General features: G+C 42.0%; 1 protein-coding gene across 1 annotated transcript in view; it reads right to left on the minus strand.

Moving 5' to 3' along the window:
• LOC121548815 (tyrosine-protein phosphatase non-receptor type 14-like) overlaps positions 1-7,682 on the minus strand; it is a 98,601-nt gene extending 90,919 nt beyond the window's left edge. Inside the window, exon 1 of the mRNA XM_045210214.1 lies at positions 7,109-7,682. The gene's annotated coding sequence lies outside the window, so the exon portion shown is untranslated. The remainder of the gene's footprint in view (positions 1-7,108) is intronic.
• Between the last annotated feature and the right edge of the window lie 13,546 nt (positions 7,683-21,228).

A 21,228-nucleotide genomic window follows, 5' to 3' on the forward strand; every position in this document is an offset into this window, starting at 1 on the left:
AAGAAGTGAGGACAATACATATTATCGTGTTTCACTGAACTTCGAAAAACAGGCAGACTCTGGGCAGCCCCCACGCATACTGATCTGTGGTGTGTGTGTGTGTGTGTTGGAAAATCAAGTCTGCAGAACAGAGACCATCTTGTCTAGGACATATTTCTTTCTCCCCACTACTAGAGGCACACAGACAAAGGCACTAACAGCTTTTTGATGTTTGGCTTCCAGCATAGCGTAACAGTGTAAAACACTGTGTAAAATACTCCCCCAACACACACACACACAAGTATCAATCTACTGACCATAAATCATACTATCTGTCTGACAGACATCTTACAGCTGTGTAGAATACAATAGAACTTTCTCTCCACCCACAAGACAAAGACCGCCTGAAACGTCAACAAAGAACAACACTGTCCTACCATGCTCAAACTCAATCTATTGACAGCACAAGTCTTTAGTAACTCCCATTACATGACAACACTTCAGTGTCAAATGAACACATTCACACACACATACACACTGTGAACCTATTACTGAACAATGTGTCCATACACACAAGTCGACAATAACTTCACACCCAACTAACAAAGAAACAGTAAGGTAAACAGATCTGTGATAATTGGACAGTCAACCATTTCAACTCCTTCAGGAATTAAACACATCTCATCGGACTCTTTTTGTCTCCTCTCCAGATATGTAACCTAATCTCACACACAGGGACATAGGTTATGATTTCTGTAGTAGCCAGCTATCAGGTTACCAGTAGTAAAACAACACTATCATACACAGTGAAGAATCTTGTGTGGCTATTCAAAAACTCTGTTTGATGAATCCTGATGGAAAAAGCAAATCACCCCAAAGTAAACACAACACATCTTACAAAAAGCATGTAGTGTGGGTGTTCTGTCAAAGCACGGCCCCTTTGACGATTCTTCTCTATTCAAGCCCACACAAAGGAGGGAACAAAACAGCACTTTGTCACCTACTGTTAAAACCATTAGACACAGGGCATTTGGAGTGAGGACGTAAGTGTATCATGTGTAACTTAATCAATCTGATCTCTCACGCTTCCCTTCTTTCCCTGTCTCTTTCTCTCTCTCTGAGTCTCTCTCTGTCTCTCGCTACACATGAGCACTTTAGCAAAACAAACGGGTTTAGTGCTTTAGTGCCCGGGGCTGTTCTGTCACTAGTCTAGTTTTTACGACGTGTTCTGTGTTCTCCAACCCAACACACACAGATGCTACGGTACCTCTGAGGACTACTGTTAACAACACAGACAGACAGACAACCACAAACCACCTGACTCAGATAAAGAACCTTCACTATTTCAGGTTCCAGTTTATGCTGATTGTTCTTCAAAGGGTTGTGTTGAATCTGTCTGGATGTTCATTGCTGGTTGAACTACTGATCAAAAAGCTCCTCAAAGAAATCTGACTTCAACAAGTAAGGGGAAAGAAAGGATAGGGACACATCACACACACAAATCCAGCAGACACATGGACTCATACACACACGCACACACTATGGTTCCGGCATCTCTGATTCCCCAGACTGCCTAAGTGGCAGTGAAGGAAGGAGTTATTTTTTTTGATGCCTCACTGGACTACGCAACACACCCCTGGGTGCCCCTTTGTTACCTGACACACTAGCCATGTGTGTTTCTGTCTGCCTCGGAAAACTGACTCAGAAACTCTCTGTTAAGAGTTTAGCGGTATCATGTTGCTCAGTTAGGACAATAGCCTTAACTCTTCTCATCTGTGCAAATGATCACACACACAAACACGCACAAACATACACACCACACACACACGCACAAGCAGCTGCAAGCAGATTGTAGAGCCAGACAGTCAGGGTCCTTGTTAGAAATGCATCTGCCGTTTCACTCTTCATTAAGTCTCGGTTTTTCTCTTGACTCTCTCTCTCTCCTCTCTCTCTCTGTGGTGTGTGAGAACACTGAGACACTGACAGACACAGTGTTGAGCATTCACACTAAGGTGAGACTCAGACAGGGAGGGAGCAGGGAGCCACCTCAGCCTTGTTAACGTATGAGAGGGTCAAGTTAAGGGTTGACAGAGCTCTGTTAAAGATAAAGGAATGTGTTTATAGTGCTCTATCGTACAGTGCATAGCAGATATAACTTACAAGAATGCACATTCATATGATACATACTGATACTGTAGTTAGGCCTTGCTTAATGATAAAGCAGGTGTTAAACCAATAACAATGTGTGACAATGCGGTTTCATGCAAACATTGCATGACTGGATATTCAAAAGTACCATTGGTGTCAGCGGTGGGATTAAGTAGCTAGCCATTAGGGACCATGGTAGTTGTGACCATTGCATATCATCGTTGATTTACAATGAATCTCAAACAAACGAAAAAAATAAAAATTAGATAATGATCATGTAGTTACCCATTACCATGTCAATTCTACCTAATCCAAGTAAATAAGTGAACTGTAAAATTAAATAAACCCTAACCAGAGAGTTTGTGTGTGTGTGTGTGTGTGTCAGGTTTTCTGTTAGCCCGCAATAGCCGGCTTTTGGCCGATGAAAAAATAGAAAAGCCAGTAAATAGGCCAATTGTCCGGGAGAAGAAGAAAAAATCCCATTGCGAAATAATGCTTCTTAGCCAATTAAATGATGGAAATACCAGTCGATGGAAATACATTTGACTAGTCATGCTTATTGGTCTATAGGTTAATTTGCATAATTTTGTGGAATTAAATTGGCGCGTGTATACAGTATATTAGTTCTGTATCTTATTTATCACACGCGTAAAGCATACAGATTCTCAGCCTTTGAACGTAAAATCTGTCAGACAGCGCGAGAGCTGTTGCTACAGCATCTTAAACAGCAAACGCATAGGCAACGGAAGGCAGGCTTCATCAGCGCGTCACACACCACTTTACAATGAGCTGGAGGCAATAAGGCTATGAATTTTGAAAAAGTATATTTAATTGTTTGAAACCTGACATTTTTTGTTAACACTATCGACGTTTCGCTCTACTGTGGGAACTGTGATTGAATCAACGCAATATTAGCCACTTTCAATGTAATATACCGAAACAAAACAAACTACGCAAGATTTAGTATGCATTCTCTGTAATTATTTTATTTTATAAAGTGGTTTCTTGCATCAAAAACAACATTTTCAGTCACCTTCTTGTCTAAAGGACAAGTGGATAAACAGGTTAATGTCAAGACCTGCATGTTTTTTTTCAAGTCTTATGGAATGTGGGCAGTAAACACCACATGTTGACTGCTACGGTAGGCTGAATGATAGAACAGCTATTTCCATGTTAAAATGTTATGGGATGTGTTTTTCTACATAGTTTCTGATGGTAGGCCACTCTGGTAGACCTACATTATGATCAAATAGCCACAGTAGCTTAATTGGCCACTGTTAAAACTGTAACTTAAAGCGGGTACAGCCTCAGTGTTCACAGTAAACGCTGAATTTTCACAATGTTCAAGTTTGCGCTCAGCAGACCAGAAATTTGCTCAGTGCCGCAAAAAATTAGAGGGAACATTATTAGCAACCCATGCTAGTTCTTGCATATTAGACCTCCCCTCTTTCTAAATTTGTAACGGATATTTTAATCTCTGTCACATGAAACCGCTCGCATGTGCAGTGTGCTTTGACAAAGGTGTTTTCCATTAATTTCATTATGGAGCGAACATTCGAGCGTAGCCTACTGCCTTCTGCGCAATGCTGCGCTTATAATATGAAGAAATAATTGTTTATCAACATTTTAAGCGAAACTTTCTGATCTGTTGCATCAGACTCATTGCTAAATGAGTAAATATGGACAGTTATTCTAACATCTTCAAAGTGCGCATCAGAATTCGGTAAGAAGAACCGCACATTGTTGCATCCTCGACTTGCAAGTGCTGTTAACATGAATTAGCATAAACTGAATGTGATTTCTGTCATTCTGAGCACCGTGGGTGGACGCCCTAATCAGGTTACACACCCAATGCATATGGGTCTGGTACATTTCTCAACTGTCCGGTAAATTAAAATGCTGCCGGTCAAATGTCCGGCACCACATTTTCCTAACATTTTCCTGGCATCAGTTCTCTGGTGTTCTGGACTGGAATTAACTGGTAATGTTCAGTGTTCCTGACTGCCGTTCCCATGTAAACAGAGCTGTCACCCTGACATGGACAGGAGGAGGAGGATCAAAGAGGACAAGTCTCAGTGACACTCGGCAGAGACGTTTTTCGAACCTGGAACGCCGCACCACGACTCATCCTGTGCCACAGGAAACAGTCGCTGATGTCATGGAGAGAGTAGGGAGCGAATGAGAGGAGGGAGAGATAAAGAGAGAAAAAAAGGGGGACGCCAAGTGAGAAAGTGTGTATGTGAGAGAGAGTTGGAGAGAGAAAATTAACCCACCCAACACTACTACTATCCTTCTAATGAGAGGATGAGAAAATGGAGAGAAAGAGGCAAACAATGATAGAGGGACAGAGAACAGAGAGAGGGGGGCTGGTGAAATCCCTGTCACCCCTATCCCAGCCTCTTATCATGTTAGTCCAGTTGGTTGAGGGGGTGTTGGGGACAGAGGGAGGGAGGGATGGAGGGAAGGGGGGGTGGGGGGGGTATCAACATGGAACCATATCTGAGCAACTACCTCCAACACAGCAGTATGGGACTAACAGCCCCAGGCTGTCTACTGAAATTTAGTAGCAGCCATCACTTTACAGCTAGATTTTCCATGCCCCCCCCAACCACATCACACACACACACAGAAACACGTAAAAGCAGCATGTAGGCCACACATACACACACACACACAAATGCAAAAACACACAAACACACACAGAAACATACATGCACATTCACACACACACCCAACACAAAATAACTCACTCACCAAAAACCACTAACCGTGCTTTCTCATGCCAAACCCTCAGTCAACATTCAATCTCCGAGGGGCTTCCCAACAAAATACTATACAATATTGCTATGCCGCTTTTTCTCCTGTCTACTCTTTCTCTCTGCAATACAGAGATAGAGAAGTGAGAATGATGACAGAAGAGGCTTTCTGTGAGTGTGTGTGTGTGTGTGTATGTGTGTGTGAATGAATGTGAGTGTGCGTGTATGTGTGTGTGTGTGTGTGTGAATGAATGTGAGTGTGCAAGGGAATGTGTGCTTGTGTGTATGCGTGCATGTTGTGTACCTGACTGGCCAGGAGGGCGGGCTGTAGAGTGATTGACAGCTTCCTGCAGCAGCAGGTGAGTGGAATGAGTACCTGGGATAGAGGGATGGGTTGAGACATGTCTGCCTCTGTCATTGTCTGAGGTGAGGTGCTGCTGTAGAGTAGAGCTGCCTTATTCAACTCACAAACAGCAGCACTATCCTCTCTGTACACTTCCCAAACAATAAAATAGTATAGAACAGGATAGAATGAAATAAAATAGAGCTGCACAGAAGTAGGTAACCCAAGCGATACAGCTGGCTACTAGCAACATTCTTAAAGGTATTCTCCAGTGCTTTTTTATACTTTTTTAGCCAGTAGTTCTGAAAGTAGTGCTCACGAGCCAAAAGTGGTCCCCAGAAATTGCGTACTACGTCACATATGTGAACCACATCATTGCTCTCTCTCGCTCCGCTGTGTGTGCATCTTGCTAGCTGTCGCTCAAATATCGAGGGGCTGAGCTTCATTGGTTAAAACTCGAATTGCTAGGGGGCTGGCCCACGTGGGGGGAAATGTAGGGAAAATGGCGCTGCACAGCTTTTAGTAAACAGTCGCTTTCAAAATAGGGATTTTTTGGCTAATTGAAGTAAAACTGTTATTCTGCTCATAGATTATGCATGTACAGTATAAACTACACATCAACACATCCAGCGGGAGGTTTAAAAAATACTTACTAGTCACCAATGTTCTGGAGCATGTCTTTAAAGCCACTGCCAGTCAAGCTCTTCAGCTCCTCCACCAGTGTTTAGAAAGCTGCTGCTGTGTACTCCCAGTCCACTTGTGCTGGCACCATATAATTTGCTCAGCATGCCATTGAGGTTATAAAGGCGACCAGATGTGTGTGTGGGGGGCACGCCTCCAGCAGCTATGCTATATATGCCATTACTGTACTCTCCTACTTTACAGTGGTTGTAATTCTAGGTGCATGTCCAAACAGATTGCTCTCACTCACACACACCATTCTGAACACACAGTGCTGGAGCCTTACTGTTTCCCAGCAATGTGCTAATGCTAATGTCATCACCACCAGTATAGAGTGGGAGACAGAGAGGGAGCTAGACATGTGTAAACACACACACTTGCATACCCACAGACACATGCAAACACACATGCATACAAACCCTTTTTCCCATGCGTCAACACCTGCGTACACACACAGTATTGGTTTCTGAATTATGTTCTCTTCTTTTCAGAGGTCAGTAATCACATGCCATGGACAGACAGTGGTGTTGCCACCATGGAGCTGGCTTGCATTTCTATATGACTCTTGCATAGACCTTGGACTCAACACTCATCTGCTCTCTCCTCTCCTTTCGTTCTCTTTCATGGCCTTGCCTTGAGCTGTTTCATCATCTGAATTCTCCAGTTCTCTGAAAATGTGCTCTATGGTAGCTGGTATATGCATGTTATAATACAGCTATTGTAGCCTACATGGAGAGAAAACCAGACACACAATACGGTCTAAGCCTACTTCTAGCCTAGGCCTACTCAAGACAGCAGATGTTTTTGATGAGTTTTCGTTTTTGGAAGCAAACACAAAAGCGCATTGAACAGATGAACCCTTTCCAATTGCAGGTCGCGGCTTGCCCTGAAACCCCGCCGCGAGACCCCCTGGAATGTTCCCGTTTGGTTGACGAAAAAAGTTGCTCTACGTGGACAGGCAGGCAGGCGAGGCGAACGCATATGGCCTTCACTTTGCCTGCTCCCTGCATAAAACTACGATTTACATGGGTTTAGCCTACTAAACAAGCTTTAGCCTTGGCTAAATTAAGAATAACCCATACAATAGTATTGAGATTTTAACATGGTAACAAAGCGCCGTTATTTTGTTGCACTAAAAACAGTCCCTTGAAAGGAAAAAAAATCTATAAAAAGCAGCCAACCGACTGGTTGAGACACCCACCGTATTTCCTTTGCTACATGCCGAAGTTGTGTCTGCGCTGAGGAAATTCTGTGAGCTCGACGGAGTGGAACGGCCTCCTCAAATCCGCAAAATTGAGTTAATCCTCAAAATTGTTTTAATCTCCATTTCCATTTGTCAACATTCTGTCCGAAACTGTTAAAATTGAGTATTTTATTCCAGAATACACAAAATCTGTCGAAAAGGAGAAGAAAGAAAAAAACTCCAAAGGAACTTTACCCCTCAAGATGCGAGTCGTAGGCTATATCCTAGTCTTCAACTGAGTGAAGTTCATGTGCCCCAAAAGCAAAACAACATTCGGCATAGTTATACAAGTTGTGCCAAGAATAAAAAAGTAGGTGTTCGACTTTCCCTTAGACCCTGGGTTTTGTGATATAACGTCGACTCGACGACTCTGGAGCAGCCAAGACCAGCGCATAGGTTCAGATACGTAGCCTATGTCCCGGCCCTTCTGACATCACATCATGGAATTTTAGGAATGCAAGGCTAACGGAGAAGTGGCGGCTCCTCTTTTAATGGTTTTAGGCGAGAGATGACTAAACGGGGAACAAAGGGGACCCGCTCAGATATTTATGTCCTTTCGCCTTTGGTAGTAACCTAGCCTATATAAAAAGCCTTTCTCCCAAACAGTTCCTGCTACTTTTTCCCCTTAAATTCAATAAAGACATTTCACATAGGACATGTAGCTATAATTTATTTGGAACTTCTCTAATTATTTATTTATTTAATATTTCATAGGCATAAGCATTTTTCCTAATCAACACATGTCCCAACATAATCTGATGAGATACGGGTCGGATGCTTTAGTATTACCATGAACTTCAACAGACGTTTGGAGACTGTTAGTTTGGATTAGTAACCAAACTGCATCCTCTGGTGGCCATATCCTTTCCAGTTCAGATTGGCTTTGGGGTAAGCAATATTATGATGAAAAACAAATCCTAAACATTGTCTTACTAGGCCTATTCACTCAGTTTCAGTCATATAAACTACCTAGACTCCATTCTTGGTGCTGATCAATAATTGAGATTCAATTGAATTACTAGATCTATTTCAGTGCATAAAACAACATTAGGCCTGTACATGCAGGGCAGGCGCCAGAACGAATCAGCTGGACAGTATTTGATTTCTATAGGCCCGTTTTTTTCACAGGACCTCCTGTGTGCATGCACTTTGCCATATGGACACATTGATAGCCTACACCATGATCCACTGGCGGCTAAAGAAATTAGCGCATGGAACTCAGAGATAACCTATAGGCCAGTGCCGATTTTAGCATGTCAATCTTGGTGGGGCAAACTCCCCCCAATTTCTTTTAATGCATGCCAGCAAAGCCACTACACAACACAATACTAAATAATACATTAATTGCACTATAACGGTGACAAACGGTGCCCACAAACTGTTAGGGCCTACATAAAGCTGTCCCAACAGCAGAGCTTTCTTTTCAGCACCATGGAGTGAATCCTTACCACCGCTACACCTGGCTATCAGCGGAGCCTTGTCTGGCAGCGAAAAAGTTCCTTCAGCCTCATTTACTGGCTTTTTTAAAAACAAAGCTGATATGGCTGACTTGCTTAAACAAATGTGATTTCTACTGACAATTGAGATGTACAACGAGCGAGCTGATAAGAGGCAATCCGTAATTTTGTTTAAGACATTAATGACTGAGCTAGGACTGACGTAGTCAATATAACTTTATTCAGCACTTTTGAAATGTACAGCGACAGAATTCAGAACATGTGCCGTTCTTACAGTGTTCTCCCTGTACACCAAGTCAGAACCGTAGGATAAATAAAGTGGGCATATAAGCAGAAAATGAAAGCTCTTACAATATTTGATTATTACATTTCTCTAAAACAGGCTATAGGCTACATGTGCACCACCAAGTCAGAACAGTAGGCTAAGTTATGAAGGGGAAAGGGACCAAATTATTAGGATGAGGCACATGGGCTACTAACAGCTTACTACACAACATACACTTAGTATTGCTTTCTTAGCTACGGTATACATATCTCCCTGGCATATTACATAATTTATACAGAAGCATACAATACATTTTTGGACTCCCCTTGTTGTGCTGTGCTCACTTGAAAAGGGCGTTGGTGCGGCAGTCCTTCTTGTGGGCAAATTTTGTCCTCAAACTTTGTCATGAAAGTCTGTCATTCTCTGGATTTATGGGAACTCTGAAAAAACAAGGTAGAATCATGACATCAGTGATCTTCAGGTCGGAGCTCTAGAAAGAGGCCAGAGTTCCCGACTTGGAATTCCGAGTTGGATGACCGTTCAAAACGTATTTTCCCAGTCAGAGCTAGTTTTTTCCCCGAGTTCCCAGTTGTCTTAAACTCACTGAAGTTTGAGAATTTCCCAGTTCTGAGTTTCCAGTTGTTTTGAACGCAGTAGAAGTCATGCTGGATTGACAGCATGGCCAATGTATTCAACCTTTTCTGGCCAATGGTGTGTTGCGAGTGAATGTTTATCCCTTTAAGCTTGGAAAAGAGACCCTTAAACCCAGACTTGGACCAAACACCCTCTCCACTGAATAGCAGGCGAGTGATTGTTTCGCAATGCTTCAGTTAGCCACTGATTCCTTCCAAACCCCACATTGTTGAATTTGCTATTTCCAACTTGTTGTGTAATGTTTATGTCCAAAGGCCGATGAGCACCGATATGTTTCATCTATAATTTATCTTCATATGACAAGGATTGAAAAGGATTTGCCAGTAGATTGTCGACTTGATTCATGATGATGACTGCTTGTTAGCTAAGATTTTGAAAGTATGATGTTGACATGATCAGTCCAATCAAAGCTATGGTAGATATAACGTGATTTGACTTCATTTTATCTGTGGCCAATGACCTTGAGCCTTCTTGGATGGGCACTTCTAATATAAATCTATGGCAGCACCCAAGGGGCTTACATTTTCGAGCTCTCCCCGTAGATTTTGCGGTGACGTAGCGTCCCCATGAGTGACAGAACACTGAGCCAATCACGGTGCAACTAGAGAACATTACCAACCCCTACGCTACGTATTTTCCGCTGGCTGAAAAGCACTGAGCTAGGCTGAAACACCTGCATTTTGGAGCTGCCTTACTCAAGAAAACAAAAAAGAGACCATGTTTGTATGCGGCTTTATTAACTCAATTATATATTTTTTTACATTGTTTGCAAACTGATATGTGACACGTATTAATGCCGAAATAACATGTAAAACAGGCAACAACTTATTTTTAGCTAAACAGGTGGGGCTCAAAAGAGGTGGGGCTTAGCCACTGTCTTGACTTGAGCTATCACTAGTGAAGTGCAACATTGTACAGGTTGGCTGCTCAGGTGCGTGCGCTCCCTCAACGTTAACAGGACAGAGAAACCACACACATGCTCATTGCTCACATGGAGCACTCCAAACAAAAGACAATGAAAAAATTGACAAAACCCTGAATGATGGTTATGAAATAAACCAAAACTTGTTTCTCACAAGTGTAGCAGGTTGTGAAGTTTGCAAACAACCTTTCCACTGTAATGCACGCATTAACATACACTATATGTACAAATGTATGTGGACACCCCTTCAAATTAGTGGATTTGGCTATTTCAGCCACACCTGTTGCTGACAGGTGTATTGAAAAGGGGAAATGTCTAGGAGCAAACAGTGCTGAGCCGGGAAGATGTAGGCCACACAAGCGCACAAAACGGGACCGCGGAGTGCTGAAGTGCGTAGCGCATAAATATAATCTGTCCTCGGTTGCAACACTCACTACCGAGCTCCAAACTGCCTCTGGAAGCAACGTCAGCACAATAACTGTTCGTAGGGCGCTTCATGAAATGGGTTTCCATGGCCGAGCAGCTGCACACAAGCCTAAGATCACCATGTGCACAAGCCTAAGATCACCATGAGCAATGTCAGGCGTCGGCTGGAGTGGTGTAAAGCTCGCCGCCATTGAACTCTGGAGTGATGAATCACGCTACACCATCTGGCAGTCTGACGGACAAATCTGGGTTTGGCGGATGCCAGGAGAACGCTACCTGCCCCAATGCATAGTGCCAACTGTAAAGTTTGGTGGAGGAGGAATAATGGTCTGGGGCTGTTATTTATGGTTCGGTTAGGCCCCTTAGTTCCAGTGAAGGGAAATTGCATACTTTTGGTCATGCAGTGTAAATTAATGCAACCAAATGACTGGGATTAACGGTACATTGAAAACAATGAATGTGCAAGAATTGGCGGGAGACAGTGGAGCACATTCTGTAGAGCTGAGTGCATGCATTCTGAAAAAAGATGCCCATATCTTCGCCACACACCCCTCCCCTTCTTCTTGACTCAACATTTTTTATTATACTCAAGACACATTATCTTCACACATTTGAGATGCTTTTCACTGACAGCCGGAACTCAATAATCAACAAGGCCTGTTGCCATTTGCACTGCCCAAATTGCTGGCTTCCCAAATAGGCATAGGCCAATGCACTTGTGAAGTGAAATACTCCACAGCTATTTTTTTAAAGAAGCTAATGATCCTATGTGGCTAAGTCAAGCTCTCTGGTAAAGTATTCTGAATTATTTTATTTAGACAGGAGTAATTATATAATTTTGGCAAAACATCAATTTACTTTAGGGGAAGCCAGCATCAGAACAGTGCACCCGCCAACCTTCCTTTCTAATTCGCAAGTGGCTGAAACCAGAGATCTGTACATAATGACGAGATGCTCATGTCTCCGCCCTAAAAATGTGAGTGGTCCCAAAGGTGGGAATGCAGGCAACAAGCTAAAGTTAGCATATTATGCCCATAGAAATGCATTGGGCTTATTCAGGACAGATTCTGGTGAAAGTGAGCCCTCTCTGTTGAAACTAGCGAGTGAAACAAGCGCCGCTCTGTCTTACTGTATGTAGCCCATGTACAGTGGGGGAAGAAAGTATTTAGTCAGCCACCAATTGTGCAAGTTCTCCCACTTAAAAAGATGAGAGAGGCCTGTAATTTTCATCATAGGTACACGTCAACTATGACAGACAAAATTAGAATTTTTTTCTCCAGAAAATCACATTGTAGGATTTTTAATGAATTTATTTGCAAATTATGGTGGAAAATAAGTATTTGGTCACCTACAAACAAGCAAGATTTCTGGCTCTCACAGACCTGTAACTTCTTCTTTAAGAGGCTCCTCTGTCCTCCACTCGTTACCTGTATTAATGGCACCTGTCTGAACTTGTTATCAGTATAAAAGACACCTGTCCACAACCTCAAACAGTCACACTCCAAACTCCACTATGGCCAAGACCAAAGAGCTGTCAAAGGACACCAGAAACAAAATTGTAGACCTGCACCAGGCTGGGAAGACTGAATCTGCAATAGGTAAGCAGCTTGGTTTGAAGAAATCAACTGTGGGAGCAATTATTAGGAAATGGAAGACATATAAGACCACTGATAATCTCCCTCGATCTGGGGCTCCATGCAAGATCTCACCCCATGGGGTCAAAATGATAAAAAGAACGGTGAGCAAAAATCCCAGAACCACACGGGGGGACCTAGTGAATGACCTGCAGTGAGCTGGGACCAAAGTAACAAAGCCTACCATCAGTAACACACTACGCCGCCAGGGACTCAAATCCTGCAGTGCCAGACGTGTCCCCCTGCTTAAGCCAGTACATGTCCAGGCCCATCTGAAGTTTGCTAGAGTGCATTTGGATGATCCAGAAGAGGATTGGGAGAATGTCATATGGTCAGATGAAACCAAAATATAACTTTTTTGGTAAAAACTCAACTCGTCGTGTTTGGAGGACAAAGAATGCTGAGTTGCATCCAAAGAACACCATACCTACTGTGAAGCATGGGGGTGGAAACATCATGCTTTGGGGCTGTTTTTCTGCAAAGGGACCAGGACGACTGCTCCGTGTAAAGGAAAGAATGAATGGGGCCATGTATCGTGAGATTTTGAATGAAAACCTCCTTCCATCAGCAAGGGCATTGAAGATGAAACGTGGCTGGGTCTTTCAGCATGACAATGATCCCAAACACACCGCCCGGGCAACGAAGGAGTGGCTTCGTAAGAAGCATTTCAAGGTCCTGGAGTGGCCTAGCCAGTCTCCAGATCTCAACCCCATAGAAAATCTTTAGAGGGAGTTGAAAGTCCGTGTTGCCCAGCGACAGCCCCAAAACATCACTGCTCTAGAGGAGATCTGCATGGAGGAATGGGCCAAAATACCAGCAACAGTGTGTGAAAACCTTGTGAAGACTTACAGAAAACGTTTGACCTGTGTCATTGCCAACAAAGGGTATATAACAAAGTATTGAGAAACTTTTGTTATTGACCAAATACTTAATTTCCACCATAATTTGCAAATAAATTCATTAAAAATCCTACAATGTGATTTTCAGGAATTTTTTTCTCATTTTGTCTGTCATAGTTGACGTGTACCTATGATGAAAATGACATGCCTCTCTCATCTTTTTAAGTGGGAGAACTTGTACAATTGGTGGCTGACTAAATACTTTTTTTCCCCATTGTGTCTGATGCTGTCTGGCCATACTCCTTTTGTCCAGAAAGCATCAGATACATGGTCTACACATACGGAGACAAAGGGGCGCTGTTTCACTCGCTTGGATGCTTTATGTGAGATTGATGCGTCTCTGTTGGTGTGCGTTTCGGTCAAATAAATGATCGATATTTAAATATTTGATTTGGACGGTAGGGTGGGCCAGGCCCCCTAGGGCCCACCCACAACGCCGTCCCTGGCTACAAGGAACATAAAGCAACACACAGCTAACCTTCACATAAACATTTATTCTAGAGATCTATTTCCATGGTTTTAGGTGGCAATTCATTTTGTGTGACATGCTACTCATGTAGGCAACTTAAAGGTCCATTGCAGCCGTTTTTATCTCAATATCAAATAATTTCTTGGTAACAAGAAGTACCTTACTGTGATTGTTTTAAATTATAATGGTAAAAAATAAACCAAAATTGCTTCCTAGCAAAGACAAATTTTGCTAGGACTGGCTGGGAGTGGTCTAAGTGGGGAGGGGACAACTGAAAACAAGCTGTTATTGGCAGAGAGGTTTAAAACTCTCTTTCTCATTGGTCAATTAACTAATCTACCACCAGGCAGGCCAAAACACCATCCCACCAAAACAGATAGAAATTTCAGGTGGTCTTTTCAAACAGCTCTTACGCTAAAAGGGCATTATCATAATTTTCACAATTTCACAGAATTATTCCAAACTCATAGTGTGGAAATATATATAAAACACAGGAAAATACTGTTTTTGACAGCACTGGGCCTTTAAGTAAGCGGGGACATTTGGAACTAGTACCCTGCCCTGAACTTTAGTCACTGTTACTAGCCGGCTACCACCCGGTACTCAACCCTGCACCTTAGAGACTGTACAGTACATAGTCATTGAACACTGGTCACTTTAATAATGTTTACATACTGTTTTACCCACTTCATATGTATATACTGTATTCTAGTCAAGGCTCATCATATATAACTACTGCCGTACACACCTTTTCTATTCATATACTGTCCATACTGTCTATATACACGCCATCATATACATATATATTTATATTCTGGACTCTGGCATTACTCATTCTAATATTTCTACATTTCTTAATTCCTTTATTTAAATTTGTTGGATTTGCGTGTATTGTTTTGTGTTGTTAGGTATTAATGCACTGTACGTGTACGAGAAAAATACAATTTGATTTGATTTGATAACAACCATGTACCTGCAGAGGGAGACAAAGCACTTATTTTCACTAGCTTCCCAATGCAATAGCTCTCCACATATTCCCCTGGTGTGTATACTGGGGATGTATACTGGGGTCTGGTTCCCCCTGGTTGATTTGGATCATTATTGAGTGCATAACTTGCCCCATTACGTGTAATGGTAATGGTTGACTCAAACACTTTAGAATGCTGGTCCTCTGTAGCTCAGTTGGTAGAGAATGGCACTTACAATGCCAGTATAGTTAGTTTGATTCCCGGGACCACCCTTAGGTAAAATGTATGCACGCATGACTCTAAGTCGCTGTGGATAAAAGCGTCTGCTAAATGGCATATATTATATTACTAAATGGAGGAAAAGAGAGAAGGAAAAAGAGGGGCAGAGTTGAAGAAAGGATAAAGGGGTTCATAATTTCCTCTCACCACCCAGTAGACAGACAAGCCTCTGAGCCTTGAGAGCTAAGGGCAGTCCTCCGCGCCTGATTAAAACTGTCAAGAGAGAAGAGGGGATTTGGAGATGTGTCAAATGCAGCTGGCAGGATGTCTCTTATTTCCCTCTCTCTTTGTCTCTGTTTCTCACTCTCTCTCTATTTCTCTCTCTCCCTCTTTAAGTAAAGACTGTAGGATTGTTAGCTCATTCACTGGGCTCAAGTGATGGAGTGACTCCAATCAAATACCATCTTTCCTGTCAAGACCAAAGGATTTGAGTCACCGATTTTCAACTTTCCACTTTATTTTCATAATAAATTATTCATACATTATTCAAATATAAATCATTCAAATGTTGTATTTTAGTTTCACATACTCCAATATTTCACATACATTAAGTACAAAGAATCAAATATACTTCTTTAACAATTATTTAGTGATTTTTTATTGTGCAGCAGGGGTAAAATACAGACATTTTGGCTTTATAGCCTTTGTACTTTCTGTGCATTCAAACTGTTTTAAATTGCTTTTGCACACCTATTATAAAGGAAATCTAGATAGTAATTTGGATGAGCTTCAGAATTGTTTTATTAAGGAAATATAACTTGAGCATCATACAATAACAGACAATCCCACCTTGGTTTTAAACCCAGCAATCCAATGGTCATTATTTCTATCCTCCAACCACACCCCTGCGCTGGAGTAGGCAGACGTTCTCCTGATACAGGGTCAGATATTTGTCTTCTCTACTGCACTACATGCACTGTGTTAGCTGCTGATCCATGTTTAAATATGAGCCAAAGGGGCCGCCAAACATCGATCTCTCTGCTCTGCTCGACAACCAGCCAGGTGGACTCAGGAGTTCAGGGAAGCTCTCAGCTCCTCAGTAAGCATCCTCATCTTTACCTGTTAAGCAAGAAGACAATAATCTTCAGGATAAAAGGATAATTGAGAGTGATGTGTTGAAATACCACCACAGCATACAGGAAATTATCCATTTGGCTCTGAAGATATTACTAATAACATGAATATCTCAGGATATCCCAAATGCTCTTCTTTTAAAGCCAACTAGCCCGCCATCTCTGTCTAGCCTCTGGCAAATCCCTCTGCACAGTCGGATTTGATTTTAGTAATTTAATATTTCAAAAACGTTAAACTCTGTCACACGCTGAACACTTATATTAAAGTGAGTTTGATTAAACTAGAGTTGGCCAAAAACCCTTCACGCCAATTTGGAGTACATGCTTATACAGGCAAGTGTTTTGATGTAGGACACTAGTATCAAGGTATCACCTAGACCTAGTATCAGGTCAAGTGTACCATCTAAGGAGCTATTATGGAGAGGCAGGTGCCACTTTGTGGCCATCTGAGGCAGGAGGAATAATGCCTATTGAAAAAACAAAAACATGTGTGTGACACCTCCAATCTATGTATCATCCTACACAAAAAAAGGTGCTATCTAGAACCTAAAATGGTTATTCGGCTGTCCCCATAGGAGAAACCTTTGAAGAACCCTTTTTGGTTCCAGGTAGAATCCTTTTGGTTCCAGGTAGAACCCTTTTGGTTCCCGTTAGAACCCTTTTGGGTTCCATGAAGAACCGTTTCCACAGAGGGTTCTACATGGAACCCAAAAGGGTTCTACCTGAAACCAAAAGCGGTTCTACCTGGAACCAAAAAAGTGTTCCCATGGGGAAAGCCGAAGAACCCTTTTGGAACCTGTGTAGTGTAGTGACAACATAAGTCTAGTCTGCCATACAGTGACTATTCTCTGCCTTCTAAAAGGCTGTACAGTACAAAGACACAACTAAACCTGAAAAGCATCAGTTATGCTCAAAGGCTGGATATCCAAGTCCTTTTCAAACTGAGAAACTGGCCATAAAATCACAACCAAAGGCATAGTTCTTCCAAAAATGTTATAGTAAATAGTTTCTCTCCACTTTTTTAACACACTGACGCACGCTCACCCACGCACGCACACACACAGGGCTGTCTGTTTATTTGGTGAAGGGCAATAATACTGTGAAATTGTGAAAATTATGAAAATGCACTTTTAGTGTAAGAGCTGTATGTATGTTTTGGTGGAATGGAGTTTTGGCCTGCCTGGTGACATCAGCAGGTGGTAAATTAGTTAAAGATGCGGTCCAGGATATTAAGCACTTACAAATTCGTAACATATTGTACGAATTGGAATTTGTAACATATCATATATATATTTCTTTGCAGGACATAACGTATACGAAATGGATGATGTAGTACACAATTGGTGGACATGTTTTGGCTCGTGAGCACTACTCTCAAAACTACTGTCTGAAATTATACAAAAGCTCTGGAGCTTCAATTTAACAGACCAATAAGAAAGAGAGTTCCAAACCTCTCTGCCAATAACAGCTAGGTTTCAGTTTTCCTGTCCCCACTCAGACCACTCCCAGACAGTCCTAGCAAAATTCTTGCTTTATAAATTGCCCTTTGCTAAGAAGCTATTTTTGTTAATTTTTTTAATCATTTTAATTGGTAACAATCACAGTAAGATACTTAATTGTTACCCAGAAATGATTTGATATTGAGATAAAAATGGCTGCATTGGACCTTTAAATACAGATAAATCCAAACAGGAGAGAGAACACCTTTGATGCTGAAGGGGTCCAATCTCATCTTATGGGTCCACACACACAGCAACTTTTTTTCATTGCTATATAATTATTCTACAGCCTTGAACAGACTCAGTTGAACACACAACAGCTTATAAAACATCCCGTTGCACACAACAAAGCAGCAACAGCTATTCCCTGCATGCAGACTAACTTAACAGTTACACTCGACTAATAACACTGTCATAAAATCAAAGAGAGATGCTTAATTCACCCATATGCCCTGGGCAGTTTGTGTGCTCATGGTTGATCTGATAAAGAGCTGGGAGAAGGGGTTTGAGTCATCCAAATAGACCATAATAGTGACTGGCTGGTCTGGAGTCCTCTCATCTCCTAGCACCACTGACCACTAATAATGGCTAATTACAGACACATGCCCCCGAGGTTCAGTTCATAATAATAATAATAATAATATGCCATTTAGCAGACGCTTTTATCCAAAGCGACTTACAGTCATGCGTGCATACATTTCTTTTGTGTATGGGTGGTCCCGGGGATCGAACCCACTACCTTGGCGTTACAAGCGCCGTGCTCTACCAGCTGAGCTACAGAGGACCACCATACGTAAACCAACGCTGGGCTACACACTAGATCAAACTGTTCTGAATGAAATCAACAGCTCCACTGTTGCCTCATGTGAAATACTAAAACAGTTACAGCAGTGTGCTTCTCTCCAGGTCCCGAGTTGAGCTATGGTGTCTCCAGGGGTTTGTCCCAGCCTTTTACCCCCTGATTGAACTAGTCAACAAATCATCAACACTTTGATTAAGCTGAACAGTATCAGTTGTGTTAGGCTGGGCTGGAACAAAAGCCCCGCACATTGTGGCCCTCCAGGACCCGGCATGGAGAACAGGCTAGAGAGGTCTGTCTGTGTGATCTGAGTATTTTCCATCAATCAGCTCATACGATCCCAAACATCACAACTCTAATGTTACTGTATGTATTTCTCTCAAATAGAAGTTCCATACATCTTACTTAGTTCCAGAGCAATTTCTTCACCCTGCGAAGCCAGTATACAGACATCATGGTCCATGGTGACAGGGCTGGAAGCTAAACTAGTGTACAGACCACAGGAGGTTGGTGGCACCTTAATTGGGGAGGACGGGCTCATGGTAATGGCTGGAGCGGAATCAGTGGAATGGTATCAAATACATCAAACACATGGTTTTCATGTGTTTGATGCCATTCCATTAGCTGCGTTCCAGCCATTATTATGAGCCGTCCTCCCCTCAGCAGCCTCCACTGGTACAGACATCATGGTCCATGGTGACAGGGCTGGAAGCTAAGTCAGTGTGGTGTGGTCTGAAGAGGAGCTGATTATCTCCCTCTCCCCCTGTGGCAACAGTCACACCAATGCATTATGATGGGGGCCCATAGATAAGGGTCACATACTAGTCTCCAAGGCCCAAATGGTTGGCGATAAGGGTCTAATCCCCATCGTTAAACGCCAAAGACCTGTATCTGATCAGTTGATGGATTTTATTCATTGGGCTCTGGGATTACGCTACAGGACCGAGTTTGGGAAACCCTGAATAGCACACTGTAAAAAATGGAACTAAGAACAAAACCCATGTATCTTAAAGATGGAATCCTCATGAGGGGAAACAGTGCCACCGTCCGCCCCAGCAACTTAGTTATTGTTTTTGTTTTGTGGATGAAAAGGAGGTGAGGTGCATCGAGCAGTGTGGTAAAAAAAAAGAAAAGCTGTACATATTCTGCTGTTATATCGCGTGTACAATGATGTAAGAGACAAAAACAACAATAATGTTCGTTGGTTACAGTAACTTCTTTGTTGTTGTAATATCCCAAACGGGTGTGGCAGTTTCACCATTAATGGATTACGGATTTAAATCACTATTAAGGGATCCAGCTTTAAAGTTGTCTGGAAATTGTTGAGCTGACATGCAATTCTCCTCTAACTCAATAATTCTGCATAATGTGAGTAACTTAAATAATGAAGTTTGCAACACATATAGCGGAAGTGATCACACAAGAGAGTTTAGTTTGTTGAGACCTGCAACTTAAAATACAGAGGCTGAAATATGATGCATTACATCAGATATATCAAAAAAATAAGTGGATTTGTTTTAACCATTAGTGAGATTGTTGTACCTGTTTATCTGGTCTGTGGTTAGTCAGGATATATATATATATATATATATATATATATATATATATATATATATATATATATATAAAAACTATAAAACAGCCATCTGTCGATAACAAAATCATTTCCATAGCAAACATCTATAGTATAGTTTATCCCTTAAAAGGTATATGTCACGCCCTGACTCAGGGGACTTGTATATGTTGAGTCAGGGTGTGTATGTTCTATGTTGTATATTTCTATGTTGAGATTCTAGTATGTCTATTTCTATGTTGGCCGGTGTGGTTCCCAATCAGAGGCAGCTGTCGCTCGTTGTCTCTGATTGGGGACCATACTTAGGCAGCCTATTGGCACTAGTGGGTTGTGGGATCTTGTTCCGTGTGAGGTATGTTGTTTGTCTACCTTGGACTTCACGTTTCGTTTCATTTGTTGTTTTGTCGTGGTGTTTATTCAGTATAAATAAACATGTATGCATATCACGCTGCGCCTTGGTCCGTCCCGTTCATGAACGATCATGACAGTATAGTTCAACTGATGATATCCTTACATCCTTAAGTTGAGAGGACTTGAAATCAAAAGTTGAGTCAACTTTAAGAAATCAAGGCAGCCAGCTGCAATACGCATTCTAGTTTACTCGAACTTTGCAAATGTGTTGAGACAACTCAGGAATACATGTTAGCAGAACTTTCCTGCCCTAAAATTGAATAAACTAGAAATTGTGTTGCAGCTGGTTACCATGATTTTTCAAGTTGACTCAACTTATTTGTATTTATTATTTACAGTGGCAGCCATTTCTGCTTCCTACCCTTTATTGAGGTGAAACAGAGGGTCAGGGGGGCTGATGGTGGCCATTTTGTCAGTAACCCTGAAGAAAAGGTTTTCACAGCAGGACCCTATACAACAGAGTGACTAATAGGTAAACAAAAAGAGCTCTGAGATGGTTTGAGTTGTCCTGTGGGATCTGAGTAGGTCACCAGGGGAGTGAGACCTTAGTTATTGATTTCCGATACCGGAATAAAAGACAGATGTCTTCCTACACTGAGGTGATGGATAACTGTGATGTCATTTGTATGTGATGCATTCACATTGAATATAGAGAGGGGGTGGCCAGCATACCTAATGTCCGGGACTTCCTATACACAGGCACACACACACACACACACACACACAGACACACAGAGATAGAGAGAGATT

The sequence above is a fragment of the Coregonus clupeaformis genome, chromosome 33, assembly GCF_020615455.1.
Source record: "Coregonus clupeaformis isolate EN_2021a chromosome 33, ASM2061545v1, whole genome shotgun sequence".
Taxonomy (NCBI): domain Eukaryota; kingdom Metazoa; phylum Chordata; class Actinopteri; order Salmoniformes; family Salmonidae; genus Coregonus; species Coregonus clupeaformis.